The following is a 19490-nucleotide window of genomic DNA, read 5'->3' as shown; positions in this document are numbered from 1 at the left end:
TACTCTCCTGGCTCAGGCCTTCATTGCCATCCACTTGGCCTACTGCAATAAACTTTTAACAGGTCTCGCCTCCAGTCTCCTCCTTCTAGCATTTACTTCTATCTACCACTGCCAGATTAATCCTTAAGTATGAGACAAGTTTTGTCATTTACCAATTCAAACACAGTCTGACCTCAGCTTTCTCAGATTTTATCTTTTATTATTCCCATACACCATACACTCTACCCAAAGTGGTATTGTCATTTTTCAAATACTTTCCCTCTTTCCTGTCCTTATCTTCAGGCCTTGCCCTTTGGTCATCTCTGCTTTCTTTTTCTGAATCTTTGCACACTTTCCTCTTTTGCAAACTCCCTCTTATCTTTAAAGACTGAGTTTAGGGGTGCCTGGGTGGCTGAGTCAGTTAAACAGCTGCCTTCGGCTCAGGTCATGATCTCAGGGTCCTGGGATTGAACCCCACGTCAGGCTCCTTGCCCAACAGGAAGTCTGCTTCTCCCTCTGCCCTTACCCCTGCTCATGCTCTCACTGTCTTGCTCTCTCTCTCAAATAAATATTTTCTTAAAAAAAGTTTAAATGCTAACTCTTCATTACGAAACTTTCATCTGTTTTCCATCTACCTTCAGCCAAATGAGCACTAACCAAAATAAAGGACTATAGAGTATGTTGTATCCTTTATAATGCTTATGGTCTATGATAAATTGTGGATTTGTATGCATGTATATGTTTTTTATCTTCCAAGTTAGACTCAGTTCCTTGAAGCGACTATGTCATGTTCATTTTTGTATCCCTAGAAGTATCTAAATGATGCATCTCAGCAATATCTTTGTCCCTCTTTATATTTAATTATCTAAACCACCCACCTTCACAAATGAGGAAACCAAGAGTTTGAAATGTCAAAGGATTTCCTCAGAAACACTGACTAGCTAAGCTGGAGCTAGAGTAAGGATCATATCTTGTAGCCAGGATGTAAGAATACCATACTGCTGGTGCACTTGGTTGGCTCAGTGGGTTGGGGCCTCTGCCTTCGGCTCAGGTCATGATCCCAGGTCCCTGGGATCGAGCCCCGAATCGGACTCTCTGCTTGGCAGGGAGCCTGCTTCCTCCTCTCTCTCTGCCTGCCTCTCTGCCTACTTGTGCTGTCTGTCCGATAAAAAAATAAAATCTTTTAAAAAAAAAAATACCATACTGCTGGTCTTGTGGGACTCTCCCCAAGCCATGTTGCCAGTTACTTATCCCAAGCAAGAGGAAAGGGCAGAATAAGCAAAGATAAACCTTTTCCCTTAAAAATTTCTGAAGAGGGACTTTGGACAGTGGGGTTAATATAAAAGTGAAGAATTATATTTTCTAATGGCTAGATACACTTAAAATAAGCCTTATCCTACACATGCTTGAAGTAAACTGGGTTAAAGTCCTTACCTGATAATGTGAATGACTATAAAATTAAAGCCCAATGCAGACTTAACTCCAGAGTAAACTAATCCTCCGGAAGCAGGTCACCCAAAATCGTTCATCCCTGTCCTTTTGCTAGATCAAGGGTTGAGAGGGATCCTATCCACAGTTTGCTTCCAGATTGCTCTACTACGCCCAACTAAGTGTATTCTGGGCCATAGGGCTCCAAGTGGAGCTTTCACTAGAATAGCTCCTCCAGCTCAGAGTGGGTGGAAGGTATGTACATATTTTGAGAGAGGGAACAGACTCTATTCCTCGACTATGGTCTCTTAGATTTGTATCTCTGGTAGGGCCTCTGCTGCCCATCTCCTTTCTGAGTCATCAGGTATCTGTTTTTTTCTCTTGGCCCTTTCTTTGGGATAGATTCTAGCTAGCCCCTTATCAACTTAGGTGCTTGGGGAGAGCACAGCTTAGTGGCCCACGTGTTTTTGTTCTCTCTGAGGTAAATGATGAGATGGTGCTGCAAGGAGCTTGGAAGCAACTTCAGGAGGAGTCCAGGCAACCTCTTCGTTTCAAGCCCCAGGAGATAGTTATTGGCAACCCAGGTTGCTAACAACTTAGGAAGAGAAGTGCTACGTTTTAGTAGAGGGTCCAAGAGCAAATTTTCTGAAGCGCTTTCCAACTTTAATAATATGTAATGAAAGCTTTCTACTGTCCTTGTAGTTTTAGAAAGAGACCATGTTTGAAGTCAGATTTATTTTATTTTATTTTTTTTTAAGTTGAGTAGACCACAGTGTTACATTAGTTTCAGGTATATCAGGAGATGTTCTAATCGCTCTTCCACCACTGGCCACTGTGATACTGGGCAGATCACTGACCAGTAACTTTCTAGGCCCTCTGTTTGTCCCCACCTACTAAATAGGAATAATAATCTTCATCACAGGAATTAATGTGCATACACACAGAGGCCCTTTGAGTGTTTGGAAAGGATGGTGCCATCAAAATTCAATATATTGATTATAATTTGCTTTCTCATTCATGGAGCTCACAGCATATTATAGCCATTTTGTAGATGGCTTCTCCCTTTTTTATGGTTGGCATGGAAAAGGGAACTGACCATCCAAAATTTATAAATTCTAGCCATAAAACATGTGAGAGAGAACCCAAGGATGCTGAAGGCAGTGAGGCTTGCTTCCCTCTTACTCCTGTTTTTTCAAAAGTCAGTTGTGTTTCTTCAGAACCAGGGGAGGAGTGCCATTCTAATTAGAGGAAAATGATGTCCTTTGGAAATAATCTAAATGTTAAACAGCAGTAATGAGTAACCCTATTACAGGCTCCCTTTCAGGATGGATCTATTAGTTTGAGGCTTTCTCAGGTCATCCAGATGAGAAATATGTTTAGGAACAACACTGGTGATTTAGCTTAAGTTGGTGTCCGGGCACTTAGAGGCTGCTCTGTGTCTTTACATCCTTTCAAGAGAAATTAGATGAAGGAATATTCAAGCTGAATTCTGAAATAGAAAAGGGAAGAGGATAGCGTCACTCTGGTAAGTAGAGGATATTGTCCTCATCCTCTAAGTTGTGAGCAATTAAACTTCGTCTTTATTGAGTTGTATCTAAAATTATGCATTTTCCAACATGTATTCTTAGGACACACTCTTGGACAGCTTGGTGTTCTCACTGATGAGAAAAACTTAAAACGCAAGATTTTTTAGTCCCCAGGCATTCCTTAAAATGTTTTTAGTTTTGAAACATTCATCTCAAGGCAGTGTGAGTGTTAGTAAGTACATTGTGATCAAATTAGCTACCGTAGAAATGGCAGAAGACATGATGGATAGAATACCAGGATGAGGTCAGGCCTCTCATCTCAAATGCTTGGCTTCTCTTACTGTAATAAGTGTAAATGGTTACTTAGAGATAGTTTGTTCCCAGTTCCTTCCTCCCCTTACCCCATAAGAGATCTTTGATCTTTTGAATAAGTGTGGTGGTAGGCAGAATTTTTTAAATGACTCCCCTAAATGTGTCCTACTCTAATCCCCAGAACCTTCGGATTTGATGGGATATGATGGGTGTGATTTTGTTACATTACATGGCACAGTTGACAAGATAGGGAGATTATCTGTGGGGGCCTGATCTAATCCCAGGAACCCTTAAAAGCAAAGAGCTTTCTCAGGGTGGTGGCAGAAAGATAAATGAGAGATTTGAAAGGAGGATTCAGTGTTCCATTGCTGGCTTTGGAGATGTAGGGGACCAGATACAAGGACTGGAAAGTGGCCTCTGAGAGCCAGAATTGACCCCCCCAAAACAGCAACCAGCAAGGAAATGAGGACCTACGTCCTGCAACTGCAAGGAACTGAATTCTCCCAATGGTATGAATGAGCTTGGAAGTGAATTCTTCCTCAGAACCTCTAAATAAAATTCTAGCTCGCAGGGTTCCTGGATGGTTCTGTCAGTTAAGCATCCAACCCTTGATACCAGCTCAGGTCTTGATCTCCGGGTCATGAGTTCAAGCCCTACATTGGGCTCCGTGCTGAATGTGGAGCCTACATAAGGGGGAAAAAAAAGACTAGCCCAGTCAACACCTGCCTTGACTTTGGCTTTGTGAGATCCTAAGCAGAGAACACAAGTTTCCTGGATTTATGATACAGAATAGTAAGGTGATAAATGGGTGTTGTTTTAAACCACTAAGTTTGTAATAATTTATTATGTAGTGTAGAAAGTTTATACAATGTTTAAATCTGCAAAAGAAGTAACATTTCATCTGACTCTTAATGCTGAAAAGGAACTCCAGAAGTTGACTTATCTGGCCCTCTGCCTCTTAACTTCATTGAATCTAATGTAGCTCAGGAAGGCTAAAGAAGGAAAGACCTTTAAACAAAAATTATATGGCATAATATTTTTCTATAGCTATTTAATTTGTATGAAGTAGATGTATTTTCTTGTTTTAACAGATGAAAAAAACTAAGCCTCAGATTCAAGAGTGATGCCTTGTCCTTAAGGTTATCTAGGTAGGAAGTGATAAAACCAAATAGAAATCCACAACCAAAGTTGCTTGCATTCTATCACATCACAAGGTATAGGGACCACAATATCATTGGTGGAGAGGTAAAACAAATGTAGATAGTTATTTAGACTTCTCAGTGAAGGTGATTGATCTGTTTTTCTTACAGTTACCATCCCTGTTGTTAACTTGCTGGTAGGTAACATTTTTGCCTCCCCCGGATTCATTTTACCCCACTGCCTATTTCCTGGGTTTCTGGGCAGGCTCAGTTTAGTTGGCTCAGCTCTGCCTTCAAGGTGGGTATTTTTAACCACTGTGGATTAGAGCCTTCCAGGAATTATGTAGCTGCTTTTACAGAAACCAGCTCTGCAGATTTTGTGGGGCAGGAAGGGTTATGTATATGTAGGTGTGGAATCCAAGACCAGACAGACTTACATCCCCTTTGTACCTGTAAGGCCTTTCCATTCACATCACCCAGCAGTTGGAGTGGGGACTTTCAAGTTTCCAAAACATAACTGCAAAGGATAACAAACAGCTAGCTTATAACTCCCTTAGCAACAGGAGAATAGTCAGTGGGGATTTAGCTCAGGAAAATTTGTGCAGTGCAAAAGACCATAAAATTTTCAGAAAGCAGCTTGGCCCTATAGAGTTGACCAGACTGAAAGTTCCAGAATCCTGGGTTCAAGTCGCTTTAGGTAAATTTATGCTTCAAGTTTCTTCCCTTGTGTGAAATGAGCACATTTCCTTGAGATGTGCTTCCTGGAGCTGTCATAGAAATAAGTGGAATTAATTTTGAAACTTCCTTTTAGAACACAAGATCTTGTAAATTGTCTCTATCTCTGCTCTATCTTGGTTACTAATTTACCAAGAGTAACTTAACACTAGGATTCTCTGCCAGTACTAAAATTAGACTCCACCACTCTGGGGCTTTCGTTCCTCTTCCTTGCTTTGTTTTAGGGTTTAAGGAAAACATGTACCACTAGAATTAGTAAACTAGGGGCACCTGGGTGGCTCAGTGCGTTAAGCCGCTGCCTTCGGCTCAGGTCATGATCTCAGGGTCCTGGGATCGAGTTCCGAATCGGGCTCCCTGCTCAGCAGGGGGCCTGCTACCCTCTCTCTCTGCCTGCCTCTCTTTCTACTGTGATCTCTCTCTGTCAAATAAATAAAATCTTTAAAAAAAAAAAAGAATTAGTAAACTAAAAAACCCATTAGATTATCCATTAGAAAAACGATTTTCATCCTGCCCACATTATCTCCTTTTAAAGAAGGAATCAAATCTGCCCTGGATTTTGATTATTCAATTCAGTTGTGCAGATGGATTGGGAAAGCCTAGTAACCCCATGGGAATAGAGAGGGAGGAATAAACAGAATTGGAATGGAGACAAGTTTGTCTCCTGGTCTCTCTAGCCAGCAGCCTGTCTTTCCCAGCCAGATAGGCCTTCTGCCATTAAAACTTGGAGGTTCTCTGGTCACATCACAAAAGGGCCTAGAGTTACTGCTCTGTGTGCTGACATCCTGTCTGAGGGTGGGAGGTTCAGGTATTTTTGGGCACTTTTCCTGACCAGGGATCTGGGGAAAAGAAACAGGCAAGGAGGGAGTCAATCTTTTCCAGCTGCAACCTAGAGAGAGAAAAGGAACAAATTCTTCACCAGGGAAGATTGTGTAAACAGTGCCTTTGGCTGGAGCCATAGAGTTGGGGAAGCAAAGAAAGGGATCTTTGTTCTCCCCCACCCCAGCCAGAGCACAATCGTAGAGCTGGGATTGTTTGCTTTGGCAAGGGACTCCCTGCTTGAAAGGACTAGGCGTTCCAGAGACTGATGAGGCCTCCGTTGGGTTTCCCTTATGGAGCTGGGGAGAGGACAATCCATAACCTACATTTTTTTACCCAAGGAAGTGAGCTGGGAAGCCTGGAGGCCTAAGGTATCTGGCCCATTCTTCTCTAGCTTTGTTCACCTCTTTCCCTTTCCAACTTGACCCCACCACAGGATGTTAGTTAGCCTCAATCTTCCTGCCTTTGAGGATACTTGTGGTCCTTGTAATAGTGTTCTATCCCAATAGAGAGCAAGACTACCCAGGGCTCCATTCAAAAGAATCCAACAGGATAAAGGGATTCTGAGATCATCTTATTCACCCTGTTACTTTCTGGTTATATTGCACATGGCCCTGATGTTGTAGGGAATCTTTCCAAAAATCTCTAGAAAAGTCCCATTTTCTTTGGGTAGCATTAGTGTCTCACAAATGTAAAATAATACTTAAGTATTGCATGCTCATGCCAGGTGTTTTACAAGTGCCATTTAATTTAATTCTTGTGACCACCCTATTAGGTAGATGCAGTTTACCCCCATTTTACGGATGAGGAGACTAGGGATTAGCAAAATAGAATAATTTGTCCATGGTCGGTTAGTTTGCTAGGGCTAGCAGAATGAAGTATGACAAACTGAATGGCTTAACAGAAATTTAGTATCTCACTGTCTGAAGGCTGTGAAGCAGAATCTGTTACATACCTCTCCCTTAGTTTTCAGTGGATTGTTGGTAATCTTTGGCATTCCTGGATCTGTAGTTCTTGCCTTCATGTTCAAATAGCATCATCCTTGTACACATGTCTGACCAAGTTTTCCCTTTTTATAAGGATACTGATTGTTGGATTAGGTGCCTGTCCTACTCCAGTATGACCTTATCTTAATTAATTACATCTGCAATGTCTCTATTTCCAAACAAGATCATATCTGAGGTAGTGGCGGTTTGGACTTCAACATATGAGTTGGAGGTAATTGGGGTGGCGGGGGAGACACAACTCAACTTGTAATAGATGGTAATTTGCTATGCAGGATTTGAATTTGGGTCCATCTAACTCCAAAGCCATTTACATTTTTCCTTTTTTTCTTCCTTTTCCTCTTTCTTTCTTTATTTCTTTCAGATTTATTCATTCAGGGGTGCCTAGGTGGCTCAGTCAGTTGAGCGTCTGCCTTCAACTCAGGTCATAATCTCAGGGTCCTGGGATCAAGCCCTGTATCCAGCTCCACACTCAGCGGGGAGTCAGTCTGCTTCTCCTTCTCCGATTGCCCCTCCCCCATTCCTTCTCTTTCTCTCTCTTTTTCTCTCTCTCTCAAATAAAATAAATAAATAAATAAATATTTTTTTTTTTTTAAGATTATTCATTTATTTGAGAGAGAGCATATGCAAGCAACTCCAGGGAGCAGGAAGAGGGGCAAAGGGAGAGAGAATCTCAAGCGGACTCTCTTCTGAGTGCAGAGCGGAGTGCAGGGCTCAGTCTCATGACCCTGAGATCATGACGCAAACAGAAACCAAGAGTCCCGATGTTCAATTAATTGAGCCACCCAGGTGCCCCATATTTTCTTCCTACCATTTTCTACTGCCTCTTTAAAATCAGGGGGTTAATTCAATTCAAAATGTCTCCCATCTTCAATCCAAATTCTGCTGCTAGTTATCCTTCTAAAAAGTGTATTTGGGAGAGCCTGGATGGCTCAGTGGATTAAGCCTTTACCTTCAGCTCAGGTCATGGTCTCAGGGTCCTGGGTTCAAGCCCCACATCAGGCTCTCTGCTCAGCAGGGAGTCTGCTTCCCTCTCTCTCTCTGCCTGCCTCTCTGCCTACTTGTGATCTCTCTCTCTGTGTCAAATAAATGAATAAAACTAAAATAATTTTAAAAAATAAAAATTAAAACGTGAATTTGATCAGTCACTCTGCTACTTAAAATCTTTGAGTGGCTTTTGACTATACAAAGTCCAGATATTTTATGGTGATAAAAAGGGTCTTTCTTCCATGCCTGTCTTTTCTCTCCTCCCATACAATCACCATAAATTCCAGCCATACTGACCTATTTACAGTTTTCAGCAAACACATTATGTTTATATACTCCTTCAAGACTTGCTTTTATCCATCACTTCCACAATATATTCCTTTTATAGTTATTCTCATTTCAACTATTCAGACAAAAAGGCCCTAGGCTCATCCTGATTCCTCTACTTCCTTTTCTCTAGACATCCATCTCCACTGGCACCACCTAGTCTGGGCCTCCATCATCTCTCACATACACTACCTCCATTCTTTTTTTTCTTTCAGGATTTTATTTATTTTTTAGAGAGAGAGAGAGCAAACAGCAGAGGGAGAGGGTAAAGCAGACTCCCCACTAAGCAGGAAGCCCATGTGGGACTCGATCCCAGGGCCCTGGGATCATGACCTGAGCTGAAGGCAGCCACTTAACCACCTGAGCCACCCAGTCGCCCCTTTCTGCCTCCATTCTTGACCACTCCATAGTAATTGATTAAAGTGAAATTGTAATTGTTATTCTGAATAAAACAGCCAATAGCTTACCATTGAAGTTGTAATCAAATCCGAAGTTCTTACACACCTCTAAGTCTACAAGATCTGGCCCCTACCTACCCCTACCTCTCCCAATATCACCTCAGATTACTCCCCCATCTCTCAGTATATTAGCTATCTATAATTGTTTAACAAATTACCCCAGACTTAGTGACTTAAAAAACAAATATTTATTACCTCACAGTTTCTTTGGGTCAGAGATTTAGAACTGGCTTAGCTAGTTGATTTTGCCTTAGGATTTCTCATGAGGTTGCAGGCAAGATGCTGCCAGGGCAACAGCCCCAGTTAATTCAAGGATTGGGACTCAAGGATCAGATTTCAAGATGTCTCACTCACAAGTTGGCAAGAAGTTTCAGTTCCTTATCTTGTGGTCCTCTCCATAAGGGTGATGAGTGTCCTCATAATACCTGGCTTCCCCTGGAGTAAGTGATTCAAAAGAGAACAAAGAGAAAGCTGCAGTGCCTTTTATGGCCTATAATTCAGGTTCATAACAGAATAATTTACATACAGTAAAATTCATCTTAAAAAAAATTTATTTATGGGGCGCCTGGGTGGCTCAGTGGGTTAAACCGCTGCCTTCGGCTCAGGTCATGATCTCAGGGTCCTGGGCTCGAGTCTCACATCCAGCGCTCTTCTCAGCAGGGAGCCTGCTTCCCTCTCTCTCTCTCTCTCTCTCTCTCACTCTGTGCCTGCATCTCTGTCTACTTGTGATCTCCCTCTGTCAAATAAATAAAATCTTCTAAAAAATTTTTATTTTTTTTAGAGAGAATGTGCATTTATTTATTTACTTAGAAAGAATGTGCATGTGAAAAGGGGGAGGGGCAGAAGGAGAGGGAGAGAGCAGACTCTGAGCTGAAGGCAGAGCCCTCATGGGGCTCAACCTCACAACCCTGAGATCATGACCTGAGCCGAAACCAAGAGTTAGGTGCTTAACGGACTCAGCCACTGAAGTGGCCCCAAATTCACCATTTTTAAATGCACGATATGTCAAGTTTTGGCCGATGTGTAAAGTAATATAACCATCACAGTTGGGATATAGGATATTTCTGTCACTCCAAAAAGTTCTCCTGTGCCTCTTCGTAGTCAGTCCCCGTCCCACAACCATTACCATAGCCCCTAGCAACCACTCATTTGATTCCCATCTCTAAGATTTGTCTTTCCCAAATTGTTATGAAATGGTACGATACAGTATGTAGGGTTTTGTGTCTGGCTTATTTCACTTCCTGTAACACTTTTGAGATTTTTCTGTGTTGTCATGTGTATTAATTTTATTGCTGAAGAGTATTATTTCATTGTATAGGTGTGCTATAATTTGTGTATCAGTTCACTGGTTGATAAGACATTTAGGTATTTCCCAGTTTGGAGCTTTTAGAATAAAGCTTCCACAAGCATTCATTGTACAGGTCTTTGTGTGGGCAGATATCTCTTGGGGAAATACCAGAAGTGGGATTTCTGGGTTATGTGGTAAATATATGTGCAACTGCCTAAGAAACTGCCAAGTTATGTGCCTGAAAGTAATATAATATTGTATGTCAAGTATACTTCAGAAAGAAAGAGAGAGAGAAAGAAGGAAGGAAGCAGGGGCGCCTGGGTGGCTCAGTGGATTAAGCTGCTGCCTTCAGCTCAGGTCATGATCCCAGTGTCCTGGGCTCGAGCCCCGCATCGGGCTCTTTGCTCAGCGGGAGCCTGCTTCCTCCTCTCTCTCTGCCTGACTCTCTGCCTACTTGTGATCTTTCTCTCTGTCAAATAAATTAATAAAATCTTTAAAAAAAAAAAAAAAAAAAAGAAGGAAGGAAGCAAAGAACAGGAAAGATAGAAAAGAACTGACAAAATGTTTTCTAAAGTGGATATATCTTTTTGCCTTCCCATCAGCAGGGTATGCTCCTCATCCTCCCTAGCATTTTGCATTGTCTATATTTGTAATTTTAGCCATTCTAGTGGGTGTGTGGTGATAGAGCATTGTGGTTTTAATTTGTAATTTCTGGGCACCTGGGTGGCTTGGTTAAGCATCTGCCTTCAGCTCAAGTCATGATCCTGGGGTTCTGGGATCAAGTCCCCCATTGGGGGGCACCTAGGTGGCTCAGTGGGTTAAGACTCTGCCTTCAGCTCAGGTCATGGTCTCAGGGTCCTGGGATTAAGCCACGTAACAGGCTTTCTGCCGGGTAGGGAACCTGCTTTTGCCTCTCTCTGCCTGCCTCTGCCTACTTGTGATCTCTCTCTCTCTCTCTCTGTCAAATAAATAAATAATCTTTAAAAAAAAAAAGTCTCCCATTGGGCTCCCTGCTCAGGGGGGACCCTGCTTCTCCCTCTCCCTCTCCTCTGCTCCCCACTTTCCTGCTCATGCTGTCTCTCAAATAAATGAATAAAATCTTTAATTTGCAATTCTGGTAATGATGTTCAGCATCTCCTAATGTATTTATTTGTCATCTGTACTTTTCATTTGATAAAGTGTTTGTTCAAGTCCTTTGTCCATTTTTTAAGTTAGGTGTTTTGTTTTCTAATCAAGTTGTAAGAGTTCTTTTTATATTGTGGGATATAGGCCTTTTATCAGATATGTGTTTTCCATATATTTTCTCACAGTCTGTGGCTGCTTTTTATTTTTTATTTTTTTAAAGAATTTATTTATTTATTTAACAAAGAACTTATTTATTTATTTAACAAGTAGGCAGAGAGGCAGGCAGAGAGAGGAGGGAAGCAGGCTCCCAATTGAGCAGAGAGCCCAATGTGGGGCTCGATCCCAGGACCCTGAGATCACGACCCGAGCTGAAGGCAGAGGCTTTAACCCACTGAGCCACCCAGGTGCCCCTGGTTTTTATTTTTTAAATAAGAGCGTTTGAAAAAGTTTTTAATTTTGATGAAGTTCATATTTATCCGTTTTTTTTGTTTTGTTTTGTTTTCTAAAGACCTTATTTATTCACTTGACAGAAATCACAAGTAGGCAGAGAGGCAGGCAGAGAGAGAGAGGGAAGCAGCCTCCCTGCTGAGCAGAGAGCCCAACGCAGGACTCGATCCCAGGACCCCAGGATCATGACCCGAGCCGAAGGCAGCAGCCTAACCCACTGAGCCACCCAGGCGCCCCTTTATCTGTTTTTTTTAATGGTTTGTGTTTTTTGTGTCCCAGCAAAGAAATCTCTGCTTAACCCAAGATTACAAAGATTTTCACTTATGTTTTCTTATTTAAGTTTTGTAGTTTTAGGTTTTATATTTAGATTTATCCATTTGAAGTTGACTTTTTTATGTACAGGGTGCAAATTATGTTTCTTTTTTTGCATATAGATGTCTAATTGTTTCAGCACCATTTTTTGGGAAGACAGTCTTTCCTCTATTTAATTAACTTGGTATCCTTGTTGAAATTCAGTTGACCTTATACAGTTAGGTTTATTTCTAGATTCTTTATTCTCTTCCATGGATATAAATATCTATTCTTACACTAAAATCACACTATCTTGATTATTGATACTCTACAGTAGGTTCTGAAATGGGACTGTGTGAGTCCTCCAGCTTTGTTTTCTTTTTCAGAACTGTTTTGGGTATGCTAGGTCCTTTGCTGCCCAGGAGTTGTTGCACTTAAGTGCTCTCCTCTGCCTCTAATCTTCTTTGATTCCTTGTCATTCAAGCCTCACTTGAGATGTTTCCTCCTCAGAAAGGCCTTCTCTCCATTTGGTTTAAAATAGACACACACTCAGGGCACCTGTTTGCCTCAGTCAGGAGAGAATGCGACTCTTAATCTCCAGGTTGTGGGCTTAACCCCCCCATTTGGTGTAGAGATTACTTTAAAAAAAATAAAATCTTGGGGCACCTGGGTGGACTCAGTTGGTTAAGCAGCTGCCTTCAGCTCAGGTGGTGATCTCAGGGTTCTGGGATTGAGCCCCACATAGGCCTGGCTCCCTGTTCAATGGGGAGTCTGCTTCTCACTCTTGCTGCTCATGCTTTCTCTCTCGTGTTCTCTCTCTTTCTTTCAAGTAAATAAATACAATTTTAAAAAAGAATTTTTCTAAGCAATAAATAAAATGGACAGGCTCTTGATCCCAGAGTAATGAGGTCAAGCCCCATGTTGGGCACGGAGCCTTATTAAAAAAATAAAAAACAAAATAAAATAAAATGGACACACATTCATAGATTCATGTGACACTCTATTGCATTACCCTATTTAATGCCGTTGGTAGTAGCGTGTACACTCCATGAAAGCCCAGCTCTACCTGACTTGTTTATCACTATATCCCCAGCATCCAGAATACTACCTGGCTTGATGTAGTTCCTTGATAATTTATTCAATGAAGGAATTAAGGCCTTTGAATATGTTGTTTCTTTAAACTGAATAAACTGGCTCAGTTGCTAGAGCAGGCAACCCTTGATCTTGGGGTTGTGGGTTTGAGCCCCAGATTAGGTATAGAGATTACTTAAAAGTAAATCTTAGGGCACCTGGGTGGCTCAGTGGGTTAGGCCTCTGCCTTTGGCTCAGGGTCCCAGGATCGAGGCCCACATCGGGCTCTCTGCTCAGCAAGGAGCCTGCTTCCTCTCTCTCTGCCCGCCTCTCTGCCTACTTGTGACCTCTGACTCTCTCTCTGTGTCAAATAAATAAATAAATAAATAAAAATCTTAAAAAAAAAAAACAACTGAAAATCTTCTGCCCTCCAAATATCACAGGTATCCATTAAAACAGGCCAGTCAAAATTCTAGATTCCTCAACTCCCTCTAGAGTTTGTTCAGTGCTCTGTGTAGCTGTATACACATTTGTTACAGCACTTACTGTGTCATATTGTAATTATTTATGTACATATCTGTCTTAGCCACAAGATTGCACCTATGACATAGTAGCCACTCAGTAAATAGTTTTCAAATGGATGAGCTACATTGTGGCTTATCTTATAGCTTATCTTTCTACAAGACGGAGCAATTTAAAAGCATAAGAAACAGGGGGGCCTGGGTGGCTCAGTGGGTTAAACCTCTACCTTCGGCTCAGGTCATGATCTCAGGGTCCTAGAATTGAGCCGGGCCCGCATCGGGCTCTCTGCTCAGCCAGGAGCCTGCTGCTCCCTCTCACTCTCTGCCTGCCTCTGCCTATTTGTGATCTCTGTCTGTCAAATAAATAAATAAAATCTTTTAAAAAAAATAAATAAAATCACAAATAAAACCACAACAAACAAAAAACACATACCTACAAAATAAAAAATAAATACACCTTAGAGGATCACTCTTTTTTAAGATATTATTTTTTAAAAGGCTTATTTTTTTTTTAAGATTTTGTTTATCTATTTGACAGGCAGAGATCACAAGTAGGCAGAGAGGCAGGTGGTGGATGGGGGGAAGCAGGGTCCCTGCTGAGCTGAGAGTCAGATGTGGGGCTCAATCCTGGGACCCTGAGATCAGGACCTGAGCCGAAGGCAGAGGCTTAACTCACTGAGCCACCCAGATGCCCCAAGTGTTATTTTAGAGAAAGAGATGAAAAGAGTGCACGTGCAATTGAGGAGAGGAGCAGAGGAAGAGAATCCCAAGCAAACTCCCCACTGAATGCAGAACCTGTCTCCTGGCTCGATCTCAAAACCGATGAGATCATGACCCAAGCCAAAATCAGGAGTGAGCATTTAACTGAATGAGCCACCGAGGCTCCCCAAGATTTTATTTTTTTAAGTAATCTCTAGGGGCACCTGGGTGGCTCAGTGGGTTAAGGCCTCTCTCTAACACCCAAGGAGGAGTTCAAACTTATAGCCCCAAGATCAAGAGTCACATGTTATACCAACTGAGCCAGCTGTGTGCCCCATTAGAGGACCACTCCTAACATTAGATGTAAGTAATTAATTTTTCCTCCCCCCCCCCTAATTAAGCTCTACATTCAACATGGGACTTAAACTCAACCCTGAGATCAAGAGTCTCACACTCTACAGACTGAACCAGCCAGGTGCAAATTCACAGCCCTGAGAACAAGAGTCAGATGCTCAACTGACTGAGCCTACCAGGTGCCTGAATAAAGGCAAACTTAAATTCAGAGCTTTGGAGGTAGCCTGTGTCAGTGAGAGCCCCTAAAACTTAAGTGTCTTTAGCTTTAAGGCAAATCTGCTTCTAATACCAGGCACTGTTCTAAGGGTATTACCTAGTCTCCTTAAACAACCCTATAAAGTGGTCTCCATTTTAGAGATGAAGATGTTGAGGCCCAAAGAGACTGAGCAATTTTTGCAGGTTCCCACTACTAGTATGACAGGGAGGACTGGAACCCAGGAGGTGTGGCTGCAGAGTCCATACTTTGCACTACTGCCTCCCTCAATGGGTATGAAATATTTATCATTCATTGTAGGTTCGGATTGGCATTCCCCATCAAGCTAACTCTTAAATCTTAATCCTGACTTAGTGTGACCGTAGCTGTAACCCATGGCTTCCTGTAAGTATCTCAGGCATTTCTCTAGCTAGAAGCTTGTACTTCAGAAATTAGTCAAAGATGAAAGAGTAATACTGAGTCTCTGGTAGCTCTCTTGGATCTAGCTATTCTATTTTTTCCTCATAAATTTATATCGCTAATAACCTCAAACATGGTCCTTTCTGCTATAGCTATGCAGGCCTTTAAAAATATTATAAGAAGAGGGGGACCTCTGGCTGGCTTAGTAGATAGAGCGTGCGACTATTCGTCTTGGAGTTGTAAGTTTGAGCCCCACAGTGGGCATAGAGATTACTTAAGAAAATAAAACCTTGGGGCGCCTGGGTGGCTCAGTGGGTTAAGCCTCTGCCTTCGGCTCAGGGTCCTGGGATCAAGCCCCATATCAGGCTCTCTGCTCAGCGGGGAGCCTGCTTCCTCCTCCCTCTCTCTCTCTGCCTGCCTCTCTGCCTCCTTGTGATCTCTGTCTGTCAAATAAATAAATAAAATCTTTAAAAGAAAAAGAAAAGAAAAGAAAAGAAAACCTTTAAAAATAATAGTAACAAAATAAATAAAAAGGAATATTATGGACACAGATTTGTCTAGTGTAATAATGAAACCTGATTTCCTTTCTACCACAAGTAGAAGAGTGGTCAACAATACTGTGAAGGATAACAAGAAATCAAAATGATTGGAGGATTTTTTCTTCTTAATTAAAAAATAATTATGAGCCTGCTTGTATCGCTTCTTCTTCCTCCTTCCTTCCTGAGAAACTCAGTCTAAAATCCATTAGCTTGGGACACTTGGGTGGCTCATTCTGTTAAGTGTCTGCCTTTGGCTTGGGTCATGGTCATGGTCCTAGAGTCCCGGGATCAAGCCCGGCATCAGGCTTCTTGCTCAGTGGAGAGCCTGATTCTCCCTCTGCCTGCTGCTCTCCCTGCTTGTGCGCTCCCTCTCTGTCTCACTCTTGTTCTATCTCAAATGAATAAGTCAAAATTTTAATAAATAAATAAAGTTATTTATTAATTAAAATCCATGAGCTGGAGAATGTAGGAGTCCAGTTAGTTGAGCAACAACAGTGGCCCATTGTGGAGTGTTGGAGCCAGAGCAGGTTAAAGAGGGTTCCAATTCTATGTGGTGGGAGGACTGTTGTGGGAGTCTGGCATGGGGTGCTGGAGGTCAAGCAGGCATTTGTGGTGCAGGGAAGGGGTTGGGCAGCAATGACATCAGATTAGTTATATATAAGGGGGATTGGTCAAATATATTGAGGATAAAGGGAGACATATTTTTTCTGCTAAACAAGGGTCTCCACTATGGAAAAAGATAAAATCAGAATGAATCCTCTAATGTTAGGTTAGAATTGGAGGTATCAGGGTGAAATGTATACATACATACACATATTTTCCTCCCAATTCTCTCCTGAAAGGACCTCAGAACAATGACTCCCCATAACGTTGACTACATCTGATATTGGTTTCTAAATACCATTCTCCATTGAAAAGGACCATTGCTCCTTTGAGAGAGAACTGATTCTCAGGCTGTGGGTGGGGGCAACTACAAGATAAACCTGAAATATCAGTGCCAAGAAAGTACGGAATGACCTAATAATGATAGGGATCTGTCAAAAGGATACAAGAACCAGCGTGAAGGGGTTCCCACTGGCTAGATCTGGGACAATTTGAATATCAACCTAACAAGAACAATAAAGGATCAGAATCCACAGAATAAAATAGGAATCTATAAGTCATTCTGATAGTAATTAATAAATAAATGAGAAGAAGAAAAAGCTTTCCTCTGTAAAATGACTAGTAAACATAGAAGAAATGATGGAATTAGAAAATGCCACTTAGGGGGTGCCTGGGTGCCTCAGTGGGTTAAGCCTCTGCCTTCAGCCCAGGTCATGATCCCAGGGTCCTGGGATCGAGCCCCACATCGGGCTCTCTCCTTGGCGGGGAGCCTACTTCTCCCTCTCTCTCTGCCTACCTCTCTGCCTACTTGTGATCTCTCTGTCTCTCTCTGTCAAATAAACAAATAAAAAAAAAATCTTATAAAAAATAATAATAATAAAAAATTTAAAAAAAAGAAAAAAGAAAATGCCACTTAGTACCTATCATAGTAATCCATAAGCATCAATGAATACTCTACCCAGTGGGTGGATATTGGATGAGGAATAAGATATTTCCATAGTCTCAAAGTACTTTCCCACAAAATACTCATTAATTAGAAAAGGGTAAAAAATAATTTTACAGTGGACAAACTTGGCAGACATCACCATAATTAAGAGATTGAAGTTAATGTTACCATTAATGGGACAAATCAAAATAATGTATAGGCTGATGGGATGCAATTAGAACATCACTTCTGTTGTAATTCCTGACAAAAATGCATAATCTGAATCTAATCACAAGGAAATATCAGACATACCAAACTGAGGGACATTCTACAAAATAGCTGACCTATAATCTTTAAAAGTGTCAAGGTCACAAAAGTCAAGGAAAGACCAAGAAACTTCCATATTGAGGGAGAGTAAAGGGGCACCTGGGTGACTCAGTGGGTTAAGCCTCTGCCTTTGGCTCATGTCATGATCTCAGGGTCCTGGGATCAAGCCCCGTATTGGGCTCTCTGCTGGGCGGGAAGCCTGCTTCCCCCACCCTTTGTCTGCCTCTCTGCCTACTTGTGATCTCTCTCTCCCTGTCAAATAAATAAATAAAATCTTTAAAAAAAACAATAAGCAGAGTAAAGCAGCATGACAACTAAATGCAACATGTGACTCTGAGCTGGATCCTTTTGCTTTAGAGGATATTTTGGGAACTGGTGAAACATGAAAAAGGTCTGTGGATTATTTGGTAGTAATGTATCAAATACTAGTTTCCTGATTCTGATGGCTGTATTATGGTTATTGGAGAATTCCTACTTGGTAGAAACCATATACTAAAGAAATAAAAAGCATAAATTTTAGAAAAAGAAGTCTTTTTTCACAAATAACGTGAATGTTTACAGAAAACCCTATGGAATTGGGATGCCTGGGTGGCTCAGTTGGTTAAGCGTCTGCCTTTGGCTCCGATCGTGATCCTAGGGTCCTCAAATTGAGTCCTGCATCAGGCTCCCCACTCAGCAGGGAGCCTGCTACTACCTGCTACACCCTCTACTTGTATTCTCTCTGTCTCCAACAAATGAATAAATAAAATCTTTTTTTTTTTTTTAAGATTATTTATTTATTTATTTATTTGCCAGACAGAGATCACAAGTAGGCAGAGGCAGGCAGAGAGAGAGGAGGAAGCAGGCTCCCTGCGGAGCAGAGAGCCCAATGTGGGGCTCAATCCCAGAACCCTGGGATCATGATCTGAGCCAAAGGCAGAGGCTTCAACCCACTGAGCCACCCAGGTGCCCCAATAAATAAAATCTTTAAAAAAGAGAAAATCCTATGGAATCTACAAGAAACACCCTAGAACTAGTAAATTTACAAGATAGAATATCAGAATATCTATACTGATAAAGAAATACTGATATAGATACGCAAACAGATAGAAAATCAGTTGTGTATATATATATTAGCAAAGATAATTGATATTGCCAGCTAGCAGACACAAATTGAGTCTTCAAGAGGCCATTCCGCTGTTCTACCAAACCAGCTGCTTCAGGATGGTGGGAAATATGGTAAACTCAGTGAATTCCATGAGCATAGACCCATTGCTGCACTTCTTTGGTATGAAGTGAGTTCCTTGATCAAAATCAATGCTGTGTGGAATACCATGACAGTGGATAAAGCATTCTGTTAAGTCCATGGATGCTAATTGTGGCCAAAGCATCACAGGTAAGGAAAATGTATATCCAGAGTAAGTATCTATTCTGGTAAGAACAAAATACTGCCCTTTCCATGATGGGAGTGCCACCAGGTAGCAAGCAGATCACCCCGGGGAATGGTGCCTCATCTGGCACTCAGCCATGCCATACCCAGCTTGGCTTCGGTAAATGGAAGTCGATGTTGCTGAGCTCATCCGTAACTTCCATCTCTGCCACCACGTCCAGTTTGTTCATGAGCTTGTTGGGGGATGACAGTAGTGACTGGGCAAAGAGGCTGACTGGTCTCCGCAGAACAGATCATCCTATCCACTTGATTAAAATCCTGGTCTGCTGAGGTCATCCTTTGTGAGCATTCACAAGGTATACAAATGGCTTCACATTTTTTGCCCATTCAGAGAAATCTATATACATACTTTTTCCCTGAGTTTCCTTGTCAGCAACTTTCCACTCCTGTTCCTTCCAATTCCCTGACCATCAGGCAAACCATTAACCACAGCCCATGGATGGGTATATAATCACACATCTGGCTATTTCTCCTTCCAAGCAAAGTACACAACCAGGTGCAAAACAGTCAGTTCTCCTGGGAGGATTTCCCATCAGGAATGTGCCTG

The 19490-nt window shown here is 41.7% G+C and overlaps 1 long non-coding RNA gene across 1 annotated transcript; it reads left to right on the top strand.

The window, feature by feature from the left end:
* The first annotated feature begins 1285 nt into the window (after positions 1 to 1285).
* On the top strand, positions 1286 to 8719 carry LOC309869829. The gene is made up of 2 exons (XR_014314364.1): positions 1286 to 2932; positions 7304 to 8719. It is a non-coding gene; the product is annotated as an uncharacterized lncRNA (long non-coding RNA).
* Positions 8720 to 19490: the final 10771 nt, after the last annotated feature.

The sequence above is a fragment of the Mustela nivalis genome (genome assembly GCF_964662115.1).
Source record: "Mustela nivalis genome assembly, chromosome: 7".
Classification (NCBI taxonomy): domain Eukaryota; kingdom Metazoa; phylum Chordata; class Mammalia; order Carnivora; family Mustelidae; genus Mustela; species Mustela nivalis.
The sequence above is the reverse complement of the archived record's forward strand: the minus strand, read 5'-3'. Positions and strand labels throughout refer to the sequence as shown.